This window comes from Meleagris gallopavo, chromosome 11 (genome assembly GCF_000146605.3).
Source record: "Meleagris gallopavo isolate NT-WF06-2002-E0010 breed Aviagen turkey brand Nicholas breeding stock chromosome 11, Turkey_5.1, whole genome shotgun sequence".
In the NCBI taxonomy this organism is placed as follows: Eukaryota; Metazoa; Chordata; class Aves; order Galliformes; family Phasianidae; genus Meleagris; species Meleagris gallopavo.
In genome coordinates this window covers 2,765,402-2,786,817 of record NC_015021.2, presented here as the reverse complement: position 1 = coordinate 2,786,817, position 21,416 = coordinate 2,765,402, and the positions used below count along the sequence as shown (strand labels likewise).

Below are 21,416 nucleotides of genomic sequence, written 5' to 3'. Positions count from 1 at the left end.
GACAATGACCAACCCTATCTTTGACCTTTAGTCAGTCTTTATAATTATTGTGATTTTCTTTCATTTTATTGTGGTTTTTCAAAATGTATCTATGCTGTACATATGTTGTTTTCCTCCAAACAAACAAGCAAAAAACCGAGCTAAAAGCACAACCCCAAAGCTTGAAACTACATATTATTCCTAGCCATGTGTTCAGAAGGCGGAAAACAAATGAAATTGACCGTGTTACTATGGTGTTTCAACTACGCCTGTCAATTCAACAAATGCCTGTTACTCTCTACACACCCACCCAGACAAACATGTATGACCTCCAACTGGTCGTGCTCCCAGAAAGCTGATGGACTGGGTGGTTACTGGGTGCTTACTGGGTCTGGACACTCGGGCTGCCTTCCCTGTGAAGGGTTCCTGCTAAAGTGAAAGACAAACAGAAGATCTAAGGCCATAAAATATGCCTCTCTGACAGCAGTTGCAGCACATCCAGAGACTACACCTATTCAACAGCCCAATCCACAAAAATAATGACTGAATATCAACTGCTTACCAAAGCAGTGTATTTAAACTACTTGAGGACTTTACAGCACAACACAAGAGCAGTGAGAAAAAGACCCCACTCACTCTGAGCCCAGAGTGAGTAACAGCCTTTTTCTTCTGATAACATTATATCTTAAGACAACAATAGGACAGATCCTGCTACGTGATTCAAAGGCTTTCCGATGACTGAGGGAGAGAGGATGGATTTGACACTGCAGTGTCGGGAGGGAAAAGATCATGGGTTATATACCCAGATGGATAGAGATATGTATTCTGATGCTTGAAACCGAGCTCTGTTTAGATTGCAGATCTGGTTTCACAGCATCAACATTCTTGAGTCATCCTTGAATGAAAACTTCCAGGAATTCAATCTCGGTGATTAACTCTCAAAATTTCAATGTTATTAAAGGTTAGAGAAGAAAGTAAATACAATCTAAAAAAACCTAACTGGCTGTAACTGAGAACTAAGAATTTGAATGTGCCACTGCTTTGAGCCCCTGAGGCAGCAGTGATGATCTGTGCTTGCATTTGGAGGCACTGCAAATCCAGTCAGCCCAGGGAACTGCTGTACTGAGCTCAGTGGATCAGATTAGGTCTAACCATTTTCCAAGTAGATTAACTAGGGGACTAATGTGTTTTTAGCCCTTCCATCGCTCTCAGTGACACTTCCCCATGAACTGTATATAGGATTTCTGGATGAACGTCAGGTAACTGTTGTATGGTGGAATTCTACAAAAAATCTGGTCCTCCTACATCTCAGCAGATATACTCCACAGAGATAAACTGACCGCGCGTGTAAAAGGTGTCCTGATGTTGCTGGATGCTGCCCATGAATTTCGATTTCATGCTGGGAGCTGGTCTGCACACCTCCTGAGATGCTATATACTATTCAAATAGGCCTTCTCATCTACTCACTCAGTGCAAAGGGAAATTAAATGCAAAACGGGTGGATTTCCATCTAAGCAGGTTTGCAGTATCAGGTCTGAAGTTCCTGTAGCTCACATTAAGAAAAGCACAGACATACACAAAGAGAGTCAAAGAGCCACTTGCTCTAAAACAACAATTAATTTCTAAGGGGCAAACACAGTAAGTGTAATTTTGCAGGCCATCTGCCCCAAAATACATATTCCAATATTTCACCACTCTCTGCTCTACTACATCATCACCCTGGCAACACTGGCACCCTAGGAAGTTGCATTAAAATTGCTCAGAAGAACTGATATTTTCCGGTGTTGTAGGTAGTTTAGAGTCTTAACTACAAATTCCTTGCAGCTCTGCAAGCTGAGATGAAAAGTGCAAAAAGCTTTAATCCCAACACAGAAGTCCTAAAGGAAATGTCTCTCAGAAGCAAAGCACTGCTGGCAGAGGCAGTTCTCAGCTGGGCTGTAGGACTGCAGCTCGCGGGCTCTGGTGCTCACAGATGGCTGCATGCCATTGCCATCATCTGAAAGTCCTTGATCCCCTTGGGCCATACCTCTGCCCTGAATGTTTTGAAAGCATTCCTAACACTTAGGAAGGCAGAAAGAGTTCATTTATTAGTCCTTTCTTTCCCAAAAGAAGAAAAGCTCTTTTTCTTTTCTCTTTTTCCCAAACTGCTGCTACTGCTTAAAAGACGATACGACAGAAGGAAGACAGCCAGCTGTGGATGTAGGTAGCTACTGCCTACGGCCTTCAATCTACTACATGTAATTTAAAAATAACAGGTTTGGTGTCATCTCTGCAATAGACAAAAAAATGCCTGTTATTGAGTTTATCAGTAGATCTCGTGCTGACTATTTAAGAACCTGTTTTCATAACCATCACTGAAGCAGCAGAACACTCCAAAGTACGCACAAATTTTAAGTCAAATATATTTCATCTCTTCAGGAATAGTTTTACCTGACTATATATGAGGCTACTGCAGTCCTCTTCTTTATAGCTCCACTATATTTCTGGAAAGCTTTTAGAAACGTAACTCTTTTACACTTTCCCCTGTGGTTTAACTTTCATCCTGCCTGCTATTTTATCAGGTTTCCTGTAAACTTATTTTTACAAGAGATTCAGAAAGAAGCCTTTACTCAAAGCTTTTACATTAAAATTTTCAATAGGGCAACCAAAGTTGACCTCAATTACCTGTTACCATGGTTTGTACGGTATGAAGAAGCCATACTTAGGAATTAATCTTTCTCTCAGACAACAACTGCAGCACATCCAGAGACTACACTTAGTCAATAGCCCAACCCACAAAAATAACCATTAAATATCAAACTACTTAGCAAAGCAGTGTATTTAAACTACTTGAGGACTGTTTACATCACAACACAAGAGCAGTGACAAAATAATTCATTATTTCCAGATCTTTTTTACCTTTTCTTGGGGTATACCTCTGTCCTATGGAATGGGCTATGGTGTGTACTTCACATAAGCACTTACACTGGCAGCTAGTTATGAGCAGACATGTTGGTGCTGACTGCTAATGCCAATGAGGGCTGTCTGTGTCGCTCCCTTTCCAACCCCTGGTTGCCCAGGGAGCAGCATTCTGTACTTAACTGCCTCTCCTGCAGGGACATTGATTGAGAATGGCTCCAGAGATTCAGACATTTGAGAGACACTCTCCAGGCCTGATTGCAACATTGAGACGTTAAACCACAAAATGATCCTGTACTTAATTTAAGCCTGCAAAATTGACTCAAGTCAAAGTGAGTTTGTCTTGAGAAGTTCTATGTGCACTGGGTGCCTGTGAAATACAGCTCCATTCTCTGTCTTACCAGTTCAATTCAACTGTGCTATTCTGGTGTAAAACATGGCAGAAAAAGGCAATGACCCACCACACCACTTAACTACTTTTTATTTGCAGTTTCTGTTCTGTACCATTAAAGGTTATGTTACACTTCTCCCTGGTCAGATTTACAGTTATGCAGTTTGTCAGTTTGCCTCTATCTTCATTTTAATGAATTTTGACACCTCCTGCGACATTCATGTAAATTGACAGTGCATTTTTACATACAGTTGTAAAATCCAGCATGCTTTAGATGGTATAGAATCACAGAATCATAGAATCGCTCAGGTGGGAAATGACATTAAATATCATCGAGTCCAACCATGACCTAACCACACTACCCTAACTCTAACAACAATCCACTAAATCATGTCCCTGAGCAGGGGGTCTGATTTGGATACCATGGCTGCACCTTCTTTTAAAGAAAAAAATGATCCATTCTAGGCAATTTTTACATTGCTTTGGTTTTATAGTCTAATAAATCACAGTTTGCTAACGTAATGTTACCCTAATGCTCTGAGACAGGTGCTGGTGCATTAGTTATGAAGATAAGAGTTTGTGGGCAAGCACTCATTAACTTTAACTAATGAATCCTCTAACAAAGTCACACACAGTTGAGAGGGGTTTAAGTTACTGAAGCCCTGAGGTTTATTGCACAGTGGTCTTTCAGGGAAGATTTGTTGTTTCCTTTTTTTGTTTTGTTTTGATTGAATGAAACTATGTGCTGCCTCCCTTGCTTTTAAAAGGCAACAGTCTCTGAGTATGTTTCTGAACTGATCTATGGTTTATGAGAGACCTTTCTTTTATATGGAGTAAAAGCCAGATTTGCCTGAGAGTGATCTAAAATGCAGTCTCGCTATGCGGTACCAGCAGTAAAACGATGTGATTCTGCAGAGATATACAACTGTATTTTTTCTGAATAGGAGAGAGACTTCAAAGCACCATTGAAAGCCCCTAAAAGCTAAATTAAGTAGGTCTTTGTGCTGGGAAAAACTATCAGTCCCTGAGGGAAACCAGAGGTGAGTTTTGCTTTCTGCAGAGGCCAGGAAACACAATAGGTTACAGGGAGTGAAGGTACTGCTGAAAGCTGGTATGAGCCACTCTCACCTCAAAAGTACAGGATTTCCCCTTCATTTCACAGCTTCCTCATGGCTTTGGAGAGCCGTTCTCATTGTTTGTTTAGGGAGCACTTTTTTCTTCAGATTCAGTGATCCCTTCTACCTTCCCATATGAGAAGGACTCTACAAGGAGAGCGCTGAAGCTGTTAAACTTTTGTGTTCTTCATTGTATGTCATGCTCTTTTCAGAAGTCAGTGGGTCAGGGAAAAGAGAGAGGAGGCAGCACAGTTTCTGGAGAGCTGCTAAGCAAATTCAGGTGAAAAAGCTTAAATACACTTTAGGGACAGTGTGGGCTGAGCTAGGAGCTGGGATCTGCAAGATTTGCTGCAGCTCAGAAAGTTGTGGAGACTAAAACACTAATCAGAGAAGAAAAAGACATCTTGCAAAGACTGTCATAGCCAAATGTCACTGGTTTACAAATCCTTTTAAATTCAATTTTCTCATGATTTTCCCTTTTTAATGAATTTGAGACTTTAGTCTAAGCAGATCTGTTTTTGAGTTCTGTTTGAATCTGTCTCCCCAGGCTATAAAGGTCTGGCCAAGTACATAGGATTACAAAGCAATTCCGAAGAACACTGTTCCTGGCAATGAAAGAATAGGAAAGCTGACCATGGCTCATAACATCAATAAGTTCAAAAAGTGCAAAAGTGAGAGGCCTGATGGAATACTATTTGGGCACAATACAGCTGAATACATTTCCAACTCTCCAGCAATTCACTTAATGTATCTTACAGTCTATGCCTTCCCCTATACAATGGAGATGGTGGTGTATTCCTCTGTTTTCTTGGCCTTGTTGCTACTAACACAAGTAAGACTATTAATTTACTGACTGATATTCACCAGAAGCACTGAGAAAGGAAAGGTGCTTAACTCTTTGAAATGTTTTTGGAAATCTTCCTTCCCTTTCAGCTTCAAGGATCCGGAACACAAGTCTTATGAGAAGCAGCTGAGGGAGCTGGGATTGTTCAGTCTGAAGAAGCAGCTCAGAAGAGACCTTACTGCTCTCTGCAGCTCCAAAGGAGGTTGTGAGGTGGGGATTGGAGTCTTCTCCCAGGTAACAGTGACAGAATGAGAGGTGATTGCCTCAAGTCGTGTTGGGGGAGGTTCAGTCTGTGTACTGGAAACAACGACTCAGAAAGAGTGGCGAGGCACTGGCACAGGGAGGTGGTGGAGTCACTCTCCCTGTTGGTATTCAAGAAACGTGGACCTGTGACACTGAGGGATATGGCTATGGGCAGTATTGGTGGTAGGCAAATAGTTGGACTAGATGATCTTAGAGATCTTTTCTAACCTTAATGATTCTATGGTTCTATGATCCAATTCAAAGCTACGGAGTTGCCAGAAGTCATCTCCAAGGTGAAGTGAATTTCCCAGCTTAATTTGCCCCTGCAGCAGGAGAAGAGCAGTTTCCAGCAAGAACACAAGAGCATTTAAGGAGAGAATGCATCTTCCTGTCCTTCCTTATTTAGTCATGCATGTATATTTAGCACTTCTGATTGCCATAAAAGTCTTGCTCTTCTTTCAGGAATAGCATAGCAATACTAGTCGGAACTGTGGAGCAGGAATAATGCTGGCAGGCTCAGAGGGAACAAATGCAAGCACTGCAACATGCACACCATGCACAAAATGAGGCAACTTCAGAGAGCTGGCTGACAAAAGAATAGCCAATCTATATAAATAATACTTTTGTTAAACAAACTGCAGGATATATGGAGAAACATACCAAGTAAAACACATAACAGCACAAATAAACAAGACTTCAACATTAATAAAGTACCTAAAGAAGCATACTTCCAAGATTAGCAAAATATTTCTATGTTCAGTCCAATATTTACCGAGGATTCATTTGAGTGCTTAGGTTAGAAAACTAATCCTGACATGTCATTTGGATAAACACTATTTTCTTCACACTGCTCTATATGTGACTGGAAAGTTTTATGTTTCCCTTAACAATCCTTCCTAACCCAGATAGTTTGGAGTCTAAAAGAAGATAAAATGTAGCTGATTCTTAGAGCAATTCTCATGGAAATGGACCCTTTCCTATCTCACACAGTAATCCTTTTATAACACCAGAAAGTAGATCATGGTACAAATGGGTTGACATGTTGCACTCTAAGGAGCCATTACTACAAATGTTCATTGGTAGGTAATGAGTCCACATTCTGAAAAGCATGGGAAACCCTTCCATCTTCCCCAAATCCCTGGTATAGCAATCCGCACCATTTTTATTAAAAATACCACTATATATTTCTTACAAAAATAAAAAATTAAAATAAATATAAAAGTAAAGTATTAAGAGCTCCCCTTTATTTTAAGGGGTGGGTGAATGAATACAACATTTGGCTGATAAAGAGAAAAGGAAAAAAATGACTATGGGAATAAACTAATTTATAATCCGATTGATTGATAAAGAACAGAAGTAGAACATAATGTGGAAGTTGCAAAAAGACTGAAGAAAAACTAAATACCAACTTTACAGTTTGTAGAACAAAAAAGGAGAAAAAGTGTTCTTGGTGAATACCGCCCTGGACTAGCAAAGAGCTCCACTTACTGGCAGATGAGTTATTGCTTCCTACTTAATTAAGGAGCCAAAAGTAAGCAACGATAAATCAATTACCTGGTCAATCAAGCCAGAACAAGAGAATTACATTGCTTAAAAATACGTGGTGATAACTCACCTCCTTTCAGATATACTTCCTGGTTTGAAATGAAACTTCTACCATGAAGAAGTATACAAAAAAAAAATCTGAAGTGGTACTTTAGCTAAGTGGTAAAGCAGAGTGAAGAATGATGCAAAGCCCACTGAAACCTCTTCCCTACCATCAATAGTTTCTGGCTCAGTGCAGATACCAAGCTAGATTATGCATAATCTACCTATGTTTTTTTGCATATTGTAGTGCACAGTGAATGCAAGATGCAGATTTTTTTCCCAGATAGTGTAATGCTGCATAAAAATATGCTGCTTTTTCATAAATTGTTTTGTAAATTGCCTTTATGTGTATTCTCTCACATCTTTATCTTTCATCATAACATTATACTTGTCACCTCTGCTGCAAAGCTGAACACGGACGGTGATTTTATCCAACACTTCTTCAGAAGCACCTCATCAGTGCTCACTCATGTGGATGAAATTACATTTCGTGATATTCTGTGGGATATTTTGCATGTAATGAATGACCAAAAACAATTTTGCTCTGTGCCAGAAGTAAGTATAAAAGTATACAATTCTTGGCATTAATTTCATTAAAATTAAAATTGATTTTCCAATACCTGACATGATCTGGTGGAATAATAGTGATAACACTGCTAGGAAGGAGAAAGGAGTGATAAACTTTTATGAGAAACAGCACAAGTATCAAAGTTGAATTAAAAAATATTTTAGAGGACATTAATTACAAACTACCTATCTACCATCAACTCAAATTACACGAAGTGAAACATCACTAGCAGCAAAATTTGTTCACTTAATTTTGCAAAGATCATTATAAAAACATTCTGATTTTTCTGATTAGCTGTCTCAATTGGCTTGATGCTTTTGTGGCAAAGCTTTTCAATCAATCCAGGAAAGACTGTGGAACATTGCCAGCACTTCATCCCCTGTATTTACAGCCTGCTGTTTCACAGGAACTGCTCATAAATGGGGTTATCTCTGTTGCTTAAGTTAATGCGCACAGCTCCGTAAGCAGACTGTCCTGAATGAGCCACTGCAGTAACAATGTTCTCAGGCCCAGAAAGCATCTGACGTGGAAACCTCTTCACAGTGTTCAGTGGTGTGGGTTTCACCATCAATGAGGTGCTCTCCTCAAATCGTGTTCTGACTGCTTTTATCCCAGAAGAGTTTAGAAAGCTCAGTTCATCCCCTTGCTGTGCTGGACTGTTCCTCTCCGCTCAGACTACTCACACCTCAGCTAACCGCATGCAGGTTCTCCTCACCATGATAGCCTGTCGTGTCTTTTACAATCATTTGACTTTTCAAACACTCAAAGGTAATGTCAGTATACCTGAGATCAGAATCAAACTCACAAAGGCCTCTGCTTAAACATGCACACATGGGAAAGAAATATTATCCCTCTGTCTGTCCGGTTTAATTAGTTCCTTGGCAACGCTACTGCAAATGGAAACCTCTCCTTCTAGTGCATTGATCAGTGCTTAGCATAAAACACTCATTATTTTAAAAAACAATCTTTGAAGAAAAGTGCGTAGACGAATTAAGACTTTGAACTAACGTACCATGAAACTGCTGTATTACCCAGCAAAAGGTATGAGCTAGTTTAAGGAAGCGCAAGTACAATAATTACACCACCCAACAGAAACCTGCTGGCAAGATAATATGCAGTAATAGGAGATAGATAAGCTTCCTTTATCTGCGGACAGAGAACTGAGAGACAAGTTTAATTCTTTTTCCCTACTGAATATTACACAAATGGCCTCTAGAGGGATCCAGGTTATTGCTTTTGTGCTGAAATCTCTAAAGCATTTAATTTTTTTTTTTTTTTCCTATCTTAACAAGTGAATAATTCATCTAGAAATAAATATGCAAACATTTTATATTAATGGATGGTAGAAATATAGTGTTCATGACTCAGAAGAAACCTTCTGAAAATCCAAATATTGCAAAAGCCGGAAGATGAGGTTCACATCCAGAAGTCCACTGTCAAGCACTGAGCTCACATCAGATTGAACAAAACAAAGAAAATCACAGCCATGCCTAGACATTTAGCTGTCTGAAACATAGCTGAATTGGTCAGTGTGCACAATTAGGTTAGGAATGTGGTAAGAATTAGGCTCATGTTTCTGGGGAATGAGGCAATATTTCCTGGTTCAGCTCCTAGAACACCCATGACGGAGCATCCTGCTTCTAAATTATTGTCTCTGGCTCATGCTTATTTGCATGTATTATTTAACCCTAGCCAAAATCCTTACAGCTACGTTTTTAATAAAGCACAGATATATATAGGACTTCCAAGTTAAGCAAGGGGAAAGACTTTCATCCTGTGTCTATATTCTATATATATACTATATGTTGTTTGACCAAACAATGGACAGGTAGCTTCAAAATTCAGCCTAGTAAGCACTTTTCACACAATCAAATGTAATTATGACTGCAGACACTGCAATACACTAACTAAGGCAGTCCAAGCACAGTTCAGTCCATTAAGTTTGAATTTTCACTGAATTGTATTCCTTCTGTCTGATTACTAATGTAATGTCCCAGTAGCACAAAAACTATTAACACAAGAACAGCAGTTGCGTGGCATAGGCAACTGTCTGGGTACCAGAGGTGGCACTTCACAGAACTTCACTGAAGACAACACCAGATCCACAAAGGTATTTACCACTTCTGATGTGCCTTTTTCCAAACCATAACATGCAAAGAAATTATTTCCCCTAACAATTCTGTGGAGATCATTTGTTAGTTTCTGGGAAAGGCTTACGTGACAAGACAACAAAGTAGAAACTCTCAACAAATTAAGTTAGATCTTAAATATAAATGGTATAAAGATATTGTCACAGAAAAAAAAAAACCAGGAGAAAAGAAAACTCTTAACACCAGTGACCAGTGTAGCATGAAGAGGCAGCATTCTTTTTTATGGCGCTGGATGCACAGGGCATCACTCACCTAAGGTGCATACCTAGCTTTCAGACAAAAGCTATACATAAATGCTAAAGTTATAAACATGCATCAGACTTCTGAGAACAATCACACCTAATCATGTTGTTTCCAAGAAGTTCTTGGTATTTCTCCACTCCCCTGTGCTTGTGTGTTAGCTGTCATGAGTCTCTCTTGGTGGTTCTGAGGACCCCTTTTGATACTGGTTACAAATACTGGCTCTAAGGTTACAATAGAATCCTCCTGCAATAAAAGCCAATTAAAGCTTTTGTCTCTAACTCAAAAGAGACATTGTGCAGTTAAAGCCTCCTATTGCTGATTTTTAAATTCAGTTTGCAAAGAAAAAACATTTAATTAAAAGTACTACTATAAACCAGGCAAAGTTGCCTTATGCTTTATTGTGTGCTTTGTATAATACTAGAAAAGCAGCAGAATTAAGCATTTAAGCTTCCTCCTGAGGGTAAAATAGTAAAACAAACAGCTATAAATTGGAATCTAAACAAACATTTCCCATTCTGCCATGCATACGGGTAGCTGAATTAATTGATTACATTTTCTAACATTTAATAATCCAGACCATGGAATATCTCTCGAACCTACTTCAAAACTGTAGTTAGTTTCCAATGAAAAATGCCATTTTCCTATGCATAGGTTACATAATAGGACTCCTTACTAAAATAGAATTTTTTTTTATATGTCTAGCTGTTATATCCATATAAAATTTTCTCTCACTTCTCCCTTAACTTTTAGTTAAAAAAACAAAACAACAACAAAAACTAATACATACTCTTTCCTCCTAGTTAGTAAGTACTACAGGTGGTTTAAAGTAACTGGACCGTAACTTTATTTCTTCTTCTTGAATAATGTAGTCCTCTTTCTTGCTACATATTTTATTATATATATATATATATATAATATTACATGCGTAAAATAAAACTATATAGTCCTCGTAAAGGATTTTGATAAGCAAATTCTACCCTTTCCTGTGGATTTTTTCACATTATCTCAGTTGATCTCAGACTGTTTTTCATATGAATTTTTGTTTTCTACTTCAACTCTACCTGATTAAATTATCCAGTGAGACTCTTTTCGTATGTCAGAGAAGGGAAGGAACCCTCAGATATAAAAAGGAGTATTGTGGCATTGTAACTAACAACATAACACAGACACACAGAATGCTGCACAATACTTGACACATGCATTACTCAAACAGTGGTTTACCTTACAGTTGGACTTGGAAACTTCAGTCATGTTGGGTCTCCGCTGTGTTCAGTTCAGAGGTGCTGAAGCTCACTGAAACCCATTATACCTTATCAGCTGCAGTAGGCTGTATTTCAGGCCCATGAATAGGCAAAGATGCAGGATTTCTCTCATTACACAGTAGCGAAAATCATCCTGGCTGGAGGAAAGAGAGAGTATCAGATCACTTTTGTTTAGGAAAAAAAAATAATCCAAAAAGTAGAGACTGCTATTGCTGTGATTTCTCCAACCTGCAAAATCTTATCGTGATAAGAGACCCAATGGAAAAATTAATGTGCTGCTACTGAAATGAAATTCAAATAACCATGACATCAAACAGCTAATGGACAAGTCAGGTCAAAGAATTTGTAGTGGAACAACCTCTGCTACTCTCCAACCTCACAGCAGACCTAAGCCAATATTTAGTAGCACATCTTCTTATGACCATATTTTTTCACTAATGAAAACATAAGTGCTTTAAAGGGCAAAGGTTGTTGGTAGTGCTTGCACTGTGCATTGTTTTACACATTCTGACCACTGAAAAATGATATACTGTCAGAACAAGAAACAAACCTTATTTAACTAACATACCTTAGAACTGACAGGCACAAGCATATTCATTCAGAGTAAAACTTCATATCTTTCTGAAGGTTCTAAGTTTTTAGCTGGATGATTTCATTCATTTTTACACTAGTTTACATAAGATGGCAAGAGTGTACAAACTGATCATGAATTAATGTAAATGTCACAGATAAGAACAGAATAATGTTTATTGAAAAAATGTGGTCATTTCACAGTACTTACCTTCTAAAGTAAAATCTAAATACTCAGAAATCATTTTGATCTCAATAACTGTTTTGCTAAACACAATCTTCCTGTCTTTTACTTAACTTCAAGAAGGAAAAGAATCACTATGACTAAGCCCACTTTCTTTTTCACTCATTAACTGACAACACTTCACAAACAAATTGAATAACTTATGACATTCTAGCTTTCACTAGGCTTTATCCATAGAGGTCTTCAGTAAAATTTTATTAATACAATTTTACTTTCTAGAACTATTTACTACTTAAATATTTATCCATATCCAAATCATCTCTACTTTAGATTTTTGCTTTTCAAATGTAATATCTTTCGGAAATACACTATTGGAATATTCATTTTGAGTCACTATTTGCTATGCACTGTTGGGTACCTTTCTCCAACCATCCCCAATATTTACACAGAAAGAGAAAAATGTTTGTTATGGTGTTCTCTTACCGGGCAGTAACACTTTTGCTATTTGAAGAGTACATGGCCTATGCTCTTAAAGATGCTCTGGGAAACTTCTTTATACATGAATAATGTTAGCAGCTCTAGCTGTCATATAAAATCTTTAGGAAGCAGATACTTGTTTGCTGCAATATTTCAGTATATCTCCTTTTTGGTCTATTTTCTCCTATTTTGTGATGACCATTTTATCTCCTTACCTGCCTTCTGTAACAGACTTTGTATCTTCAGATGAACCATGAGCAGAGAAGCATAGGGTAAAAGGGTTGTAATTTTAAAAGGAAATCAAACCTGCATATGGTGCACTTCCACAGGAGCCTAAGCTTGGTTAACGATGGATGCAAATAACTGACAGAAGACCTACCCCGTTTTCAGGAACCTTTTTCCTCAGATTTTTAACAGGATTTGTTAAAATCTTCAGGGGTATTCATGGAATTCTGCCAGGATCCAAGCAACCCCCTGGAAAACATCCCTGTTAACTGCAGTAAGAATTGTGATCATATTGGCAGGCCTGCCACTCTTCAGTCTGGATCTTATGATCCAGGTTCCACGGTGATCCAAGGTCTCCCCTTTGCCATCATGCTGGAATCATCTCCCTTCAAAAGAGACTCAGGTACCTAATAATAAAAGCAGTCCGATTATTATTATTTTTTCCTTTAGAGAAGGAACACTAATTCTCCCTCTTCTACCTGGCTTCTTTTCATAAAGTTTACTAATTACTTGCATGAATACATGTGAGACATCGATGTAAGCTAACTAGTCAGTGTTTCGAAAGCTACTAGAGGAATTTATATCCCAGGGACAAACACTCACCCATGTACTGAAGGACAAGAAATGAGTCTCATTAGCTCATTAGCATCAACACTAGTTAACAACTACCTGTCTCAGAACAGGAAACTGCCAAATTTAATTGTTTAAATTTCAAGAGTCTGATTCAGATAAGCTATTTTCTGCAGCTACTAAATGACTGCAAAAGTATTTTTGCTGGTTTGCCAGCAAGACATTTCAATTTCCTGGAATAAGAGTGAACTGTAAAAAAAACAATAGACTTACATCAAGTAACAGAGATCATGAAGCAGTTTATTTCTAATGATTAAGTCATAAAAAGTTCATGGGAGCATATTAAGCTTTCAAGCCAGTCAAAATGCTTTCTTTGCCAATAGAAAGTACATGCTTAGAAATACTGTGAGCAAAGTAGATCTATGAATACTGGTAAATAATAGGACTTCATTCTTCTTTCCATTTTGAAAACCACTAAATTTTAATGGCACATCTGACTGATGTGCATCTTGATAATAAAACAAGACTGAGTAAATTAACTTTGCTATATTAAACAAAAGTAAAAGAACATATATACGGTATAATTTCCCATATGTTTTTTGACACGTTTCCTGGAATGATCAATTGCTTTTATTTCCATCTCTGCAATGAATTGACATGCATATATATACAATATATTCTGGCCAGTTTTCCACCTAATTGCAAATACTTCATTCTTACCCTACACATAGAGAGAGTAAAGAGACATTTATGCTGCAACACTGGCACTTTGAGTTTTAATATTACAAAGGAAAAGGCAGCAGTGAAATTTTGTATACTGAAGGCTATAGACTTGCAGCTCTGTTACATGATTGTTAATATTACTGCTCGTAAGATAGAATAAAAAGAGTTATTATCAAAACAAAATGTTTGTATTGGTATATTTTCAGCTCCTGAACAGATGAATACATCAGCTGAGATTACTGCTTTAGGTCATTCTAATGATATCAATCAGTTCTTGTCAGGCAGCAAAATATTGAGAGAAAATAATGGACTAACGTAAGCAGTGGGATTTGTTTTGATAAGTACATGCATATTTAATAAGAAAGACTCAATGCTTGAAGTGTAAATGTAGCATAGACCAAAAAAAAAAGACTTAAATTCTTTTTCTTGAATTGCAGACAAAAGTATTCTGAACACTCTGGTTTCTAAATCTTACATTAAACATTTAACTGAATCTAATTTTTTCTAAATGAGTACTTTCAATTTAAAGAGGATAGCTGCATTTCTCCTTTAGATGGTATGACTTGCCTTCAAGAGATTTTTGCTTCTAAAATTATGCTGATTTAAATGCTTCCATGCTGAGTTTGAAACATTGTCCTGGAACCGAACTTAACCACCTGAACAATCTGTGAATGGTACTTAACAATTGCCTAGTTCCCTCTGCCTCAATAGCGTTGTTCACTTGGGCATACACACACACAAAAAGCTAGAACATCCTTAATTAGCTCATCTAAAAGATCTGCCTCCTAAGCATATCTTCCGGTGCTCTGTTTATAATTGAGAAGTTGACATCCTAAGGGAAAATAACTGTTTTCATGCTTCTGCTATGTCGTCTTAAGATAATGAGTTTGCATTTGGATTTATTCATTAACACGTTTTACATTCTTTGTATAAGAAGCTTGTCCAAGACTCTGTTAGTGAGAATTTAATACAATATGTTGAAATTTAATTTTAACTGCCTAAAAAGACGATGGTGATTACTTGGCTGAGTAACGTATGCCCACACTATTGATGAATTTTGTATGCTACTCCCATTGGAAAATGGAAACTGGGCTATTTTAAGCAATCACACTGATTGCTTCTACTTACATCCTGAACACGATAGGGAAGCTTATAATTCTAAATTCTTTTCAGTATTAAGATTAATCACAATCCAAGGTTTAACTGCGCTACTGTTGAGAATATCCATTCTTGCATTGAGAGACACTTTTTACTTCTCAAAAAAAAATAAGTCTCAAAACAAGGGAGTCATAATTTTTCAGTAAGTAAAATAACCTTTTAACACGTGTCTGGTTGTAGCAATACTTTGAAAATTAGTCTGGTCAATGACCCCCTACATTTTCTGGATGCAGATATACCATAAATCAATCTTACTCTCACAGGAGAAATAATAACATTAAATATGGAAGTGTATATATCAGCTGTAGACAGTAAATAGGGTAGGTAAGCTACAGGTAAAACATACTGCTGCACTGGGAATAGATGGTTTCCAGAACAATAACATAGGGTGTTAGGAGAAGACAGATAATTGTGTCTCATTTATGAATATGAACTTTGGCAAGGTCCAAACTTGATTACCATTAAAGAGAGAACAGTCTCCATCAGGTTTAGAGAACTTGTTGAACTTGATTTGGGTTGGAGTACATTAGTGCATTCAAAAGAAACACACTTAGGGTGCTGCTTTTTATTCTGGAAAGTCTGTTTTGAGTTTGTTTTACATTACTAGCGTATTTAAGAGGACTGAAAGATAAAAAGTAATCTTTAGAGAACATCCAAACCACGTATATCTCAGCTATTTTCAGATGTCACAAAGAAAACTCAGTACAAACACATTAGAAGTGAGAAAAAGAAACCAACCATGATACTTATGTTTTTGTCAGTTCACTTACTCTGGAATGCAATGATTTCACAGAATCACAGAAATGTAGCAGCTGGAAGGGACCTCTGGAGAGTCAAATCTGCAGTATAGGTGGACCACAGTACTGTGATCAAGGTAAAGATGCAATTTTCAAGTACAAATATATTGTCTTTTTCATTTGTTACCTTACCACTGAAATTGTAACTTGATTCTGCGACCCGGCCATAAATTCTGATCTGCTATTCTGGAAAAAGGAAGTACAAATTACCAACCATCTGTATCATACATGAAGATGAAATCATATGTAGCATGAACATCACAATTCTAATGTGGTGGTATTCTTTCAATAAATATTATTGGATCCTTATTCAAGCCATTTATACAATAATTTATGACTGGGTCACATTCAGGCACTGAGGACAGCTGGATCTTATTGTACGCCATGTAGTAATAGCATACTAGTACAGCTGAGAGTAAATGCAAGCACATTACTGAGTTTTTCCACTGCTAATTCAGCTGCTTGAGCATGCCGCCTCTGAGAGTTTCACACTGGAACATCAAACAAAAGTAACATCATCCCACTTTTATTTTCCCATGAAGTTCCTAATGCTGAGGCCAGGTGGAGTTCCTCCAGCTTGTTAGCGTGTGGCTTCTCTAGAAGGACTGAGGTTAAGGGTTATGTATCCCTAGGATATATTCAGCAATAAACACAGTTCTAAAAGTCTTTTCAAATTAATCTTAAGGTAAAACTCCTATTCTTAGTTTTTATTGTATCACTGTGTTATTGTAAACACATTTCTGGCGTTAGCAGTTGACATACAATCTATATTTGGCAAATCTCAGTTCAAATAGTGCCTACACCAAGATTTCAATCAATGCTGCTAAGTGGCTGGATAAGCTGGCTTTCCTTCTTGACTATACACTGTTTGAAGTTCCATTCAAATGGATCCAAAGCCACAGGACACTGAATAAGGACTTTCCACACCACTGCACACATACCCTTGGATGTGAGCTTGGGCAGTTACTGCTGTCAGCCCCCACAGGGATGATGCTTACAAATATTCAAGATCTAAATCCAGTCTTAAAATAAACTGTTTGCTGCTTACTCAGAACAGAGCCTGGATGTTCTGTAGTTCATAGGATTATGCCTACAAGGGCTGCTCCGAAAGTAATGCCTCCTATTTTATTATGTTGGCCCATGACATCAGAGGCAGATGCTGGAATGGCAGTAGAAATTGATCTTTTCCCCCAGTACTCCAACACATATTATTTCTGTGTGACAGATGGCAGCAGACTGGTAGTCTGACAAAACAGTATCTGACATTGACATGTGTATGAAACAAAGGTGTCTCTCTGAATCCCTCTGTATGGAAAAAAATAGCACCCACTGACATTCATCAATGCTTGGTGAACATTTATGGAGACCAAACAGTTGATGTCAGCACAGTAAGGGGGTGGTTGGTGCATTTCAGTAGTGGTGACAGTAGCATGAAATACAAGCCATGATCCAGACAGCCATGCACAGCTGTCACACCACAAAATGAAGAGTGTCTCAATCAGTTCCTCCACATGAATTGGCTAAATGATGGTGAAGGCACTGAAAAATTTTGTTCTGTAGCTGAGAATTTCCTCTATCAAATAGTGTTATAGTGCTCTTTGTATCTATTGTAGTTTCAATGGAAATAAATAGGTGCATTAGTTTTGGACAGGTCTACATAGATACATTTTATTATTCCAATCCAGGTTCAACTGGATTACTAAGAAAAGTCTAGCAAACTTTTAAAGATAGATGAAATCAAACTGTATCATATGTCCAGTCATTTACCTTTTGCATATTTACTTCATGAAGAATCAACACTACTATGCCTGGTTTTAGATATTCAGAGCAAAACTAACTTACTGGTACATCCACAATTGATAAAATAATGTCTCACAAAGAACCTCTCAGATATCCAAGCAAGTTTTGCCAAAACCTGGAATTGCATCTGGAATGAAAATTGATTTATATTCAATTATGCATTATCAGTCCCTACACTATTTTAAACTTCACTAAAAATAGAAAATTTCATAATTTTCAGAATCAAAGCCAACCTATTCTTTGCTTTTTCTCCCCCTTCCCTCCCCTTCTCCCTTATATCTTTCTGAAAATTCTGAGTATTCATTTTTAAATAGATAGTATTCAAGTATTTCTTTGCTTACTAATGCTTTCGTTTGATAAGTATAGCTTTCAGCGTGCCGCTGAACACAAGTATTTTTTTAGGTTGGGGGGAAAGGACATTTTTCTTCCTGTTTTGGGTTTGACATAGGTATAATTACATCTCACTCCATCTCATCTCTAATTAGTTCCCCTATTAATATTTCACATGAATTGCTTTTATTGTGCTACTCTTTAACAGTCAACAGTCTTACCTTATTGAAAGGTATTTTCCCCAAACATTACTCCTGTATGTATGAGAGTATTTTTGAAAGATTTTTATAAATATTTCTTGTAGCTTTATATTTTTCCTCATATCTGGACTGGTAAAAATGCTAGCTATTGAAGCCTTGGAGCCTTACATGACTTTATCACGGACTTCAGCCTTCCTAGCCATTTCTTAAATTACTCTGTTCTTTTTTCAGGAAAAATTTGGAAGTATTTTATTGTGGGTTGAAATTCATCCCATCAGACTTCACCTATTTAAATGTGAAGGATAAGATTTACTCTTGGTCATCTGAAGACATTCCTCTTATGAGAGACAATGGTATAAAATAGCCTACAGAAGTGCCCATGTGTCTCAATCTTCAAAGACTAGAATAGTTAACAGAGCAATATTTTCAGAAGGTGATTCTTGTTTAAGATTTCGATGCCTACTAGACATTAGATATAGGATGAGACCAAACACTTATCTCTTTTCCAGCTAGTGCCAAGCTGGGGTTTCAGGTATCAGAGATTTAGCTTGCCAATGATTCCCAATGCAGACGAGAAATTCAGAGGTGCTCCAAAGAAATGGACTGTTTTCTCTGGATTCACATCATGTAAAATATTGCAAATGTACAAAAGTTACATATTGTCCATCAAAGGCTCTCAAGCATCTGCAATCTTTGGTAGCCACCCAAAATGTACAGCTCATTTGATGCTATGATGCCACCTCTTAATAACACAGTTAAAAGATGAGGGTGGTTTCATCCAAACATTTTTTGTTCAATTTCTGTGTATCTTATATTTCCCATCATATTTTTACATCATTTTTAGTACTCTTCACCTTCTCAATATGAGGATTTAATAAGGTTCTAAGGGAGGCTGGCCACTACAGTATTTCCAAGCAGTATATTTCATTTCACAGATACAGTAAACAAACAAATAAATAAATATAAATGATGGTCTGGAGTTGATTATATTTGAAATATGCTGTTATGATTAGGGTGTCTTTCTTTCCCAAGCAACCTGGACTTCATTATACACAGGTCAAGCTGTAGGTATTGGATATTTCCAAAGCTATAGAAGACATAAAATTACATGGCTTCATCTGAAAGAATCATAGACAGAGAGAAATTAAGGATGGAAGGCTTATTAAACTGTCTAGTTCAATCTCTGCCAGCACGGGATTATTCCATGGAATGTATTTTACTGCATGTTACCCACAATTGTTTCCATATGTGATTCTGCTCTGGAAAGAGCTTATAAAAGCGATCTGCTACAGTGCTACTCTGATTGAATCACTGATTTCTTCTCTAGTTTCATAGAGCTTAAAGAAATATTTTTTCCCTTCAGTTGGAGACATCCACTCTTTCAATCAGACACACTATCACTTATAATATATATTCTGTTTGACATCTTTGCCTTTATATGCATTGTGTAACTCCACATTATGCCTCAGTGCACTCCTATTGCCATAGGCATACTGTGATGTAGGAAAGAGGATTGAGGTAACAGCAGACGTAAATGCTTTATCAGAGATAAAGTCATGCAGGCCATACAGATTTCTTTGTACTGCACATGTCTGCACTGAGACTTACAATGTTAATACGGTATCTTCTTTCCACAGCTGCTCCTCTCCTATTTTTGAGATGAGATTCTGAATCCTGACGTAATGAATCCTTCATTAATCTCAATTTCCTTCTGATATCAGTACTGAACTTATTCAGGTATTACCAACCACTCTCTCCAAGAGGCTCATTTTTCAGCTTCAGGTGAAGGAATGGGTCAGTTATCTGTACCATAAAGCTGCTGAGGATATTATTCTGCCTCTTTTATTTTTTTTTTTTAATTACTCACTATATTCTTGCTCTTTAAAAGCTTTACAGCTATTACTATTTCTTTGTGCGTACTGAATCCCAAACAAACTCAATGGCATCAAGCTACTTTTTAATTACTCACAACCACAGGATAGTGTTATATTCTCACCACTGCCAGAACATGTCATCAGCTCTGTCTCCACAACTCTAACACAAATCATCCTTTTTTTTCCCCCCCTCAGTCACTGCCATTACCAATGCTCTTTGCATGTCCCTATGCTATCTCAACACTGCGGCATGCAGGCGAGCACAAAGCGTACCACAGGCATCTTTGGAAAACCTGCCTTGTCCTCAGCTTGAAACCCTACAGACAGCCTGTCAGGCACTCTCATGCTGTCATATACTTCCAAATGTACAGATACAGAGATTCTGCCTGTCCTGAGACTGCACTGAGCTGTGCCTACAGCTCTACTTGCTGGCTCTCTACTGTATGATCAGTCAGGCTTAAAAACACAGCATAGATTTAACATTCATTGCCTATAGATTCTGTCACTGAAGAGTCATGCCTCTTCAGTTCACTGAAGTCTTCTTTCAATCACAGAGGCATCCATGGGGACGAAGTACTTAGAGAAATCATGCTTCTCACTTTCCCACTGCATATTCTAGGCTGAAGCTTGCCTTGCCTGCTGTAGGTTCCTCTGCCTCTTCTTTCATGTCTTACAAGAGAAAAAATATACTTTGTCAGTCCTTATTCATGCTGCAGGATGTACTGCTGCTGGAGGCTTCCAGGTGTGTTACAGAGAGAGAAAGCAGTGCTGACTGCAGTGGTTAAAGCATTAAGCAGACATCCTGGGAACCTCTGCTGTATTTTTACTCTGTCACAGCCTTGCTGGAAGACTGTGGCCAACTCCTGGAGCCTCCTTCTGCTTCGAGTTTCCCAAATTTTTATATGTAGATGGTACTAGATTCATTTATAAAATGCTTTCATGTCTACTGAAGAAAATAACCTGCAAGAGAAGAGCTATTATTGTTTGATTCACACAGCTTTTGCTATTTTCTAATCACAGTCAACAGAAGTGTTATATAGCTACAGCATCTGTAAGCTCGCCAATACACAGAAAACACACAGGTACTGGAGGGAGGAGGCTCCTTCTAATAATGGGATTGAAGGGCACAGAGCCTTTGGTGTCTGCATCAGAACTGTAGTGGGTTTGCCACTACTGCATCTTTGCAACTTTCAGCTTTCCAATCTCTTTCCAGTTCCAATTTTTATTT

The 21,416-nt window shown here is 37.8% G+C and overlaps 1 long non-coding RNA gene across 1 annotated transcript in view; it reads right to left on the bottom strand.

Annotated features, from left to right (window-relative positions):
- Window positions 1-18,021, bottom strand: part of LOC116217044 — a 38,258-nt gene extending 20,237 nt beyond the window's left edge. Inside the window, exon 1 of the long non-coding RNA XR_004160921.1 lies at window positions 11,240-18,021. This is a non-coding gene — a long non-coding RNA (uncharacterized LOC116217044). The remainder of the gene's footprint in view (window positions 1-11,239) is intronic.
- Between the last annotated feature and the right edge of the window lie 3,395 nt (window positions 18,022-21,416).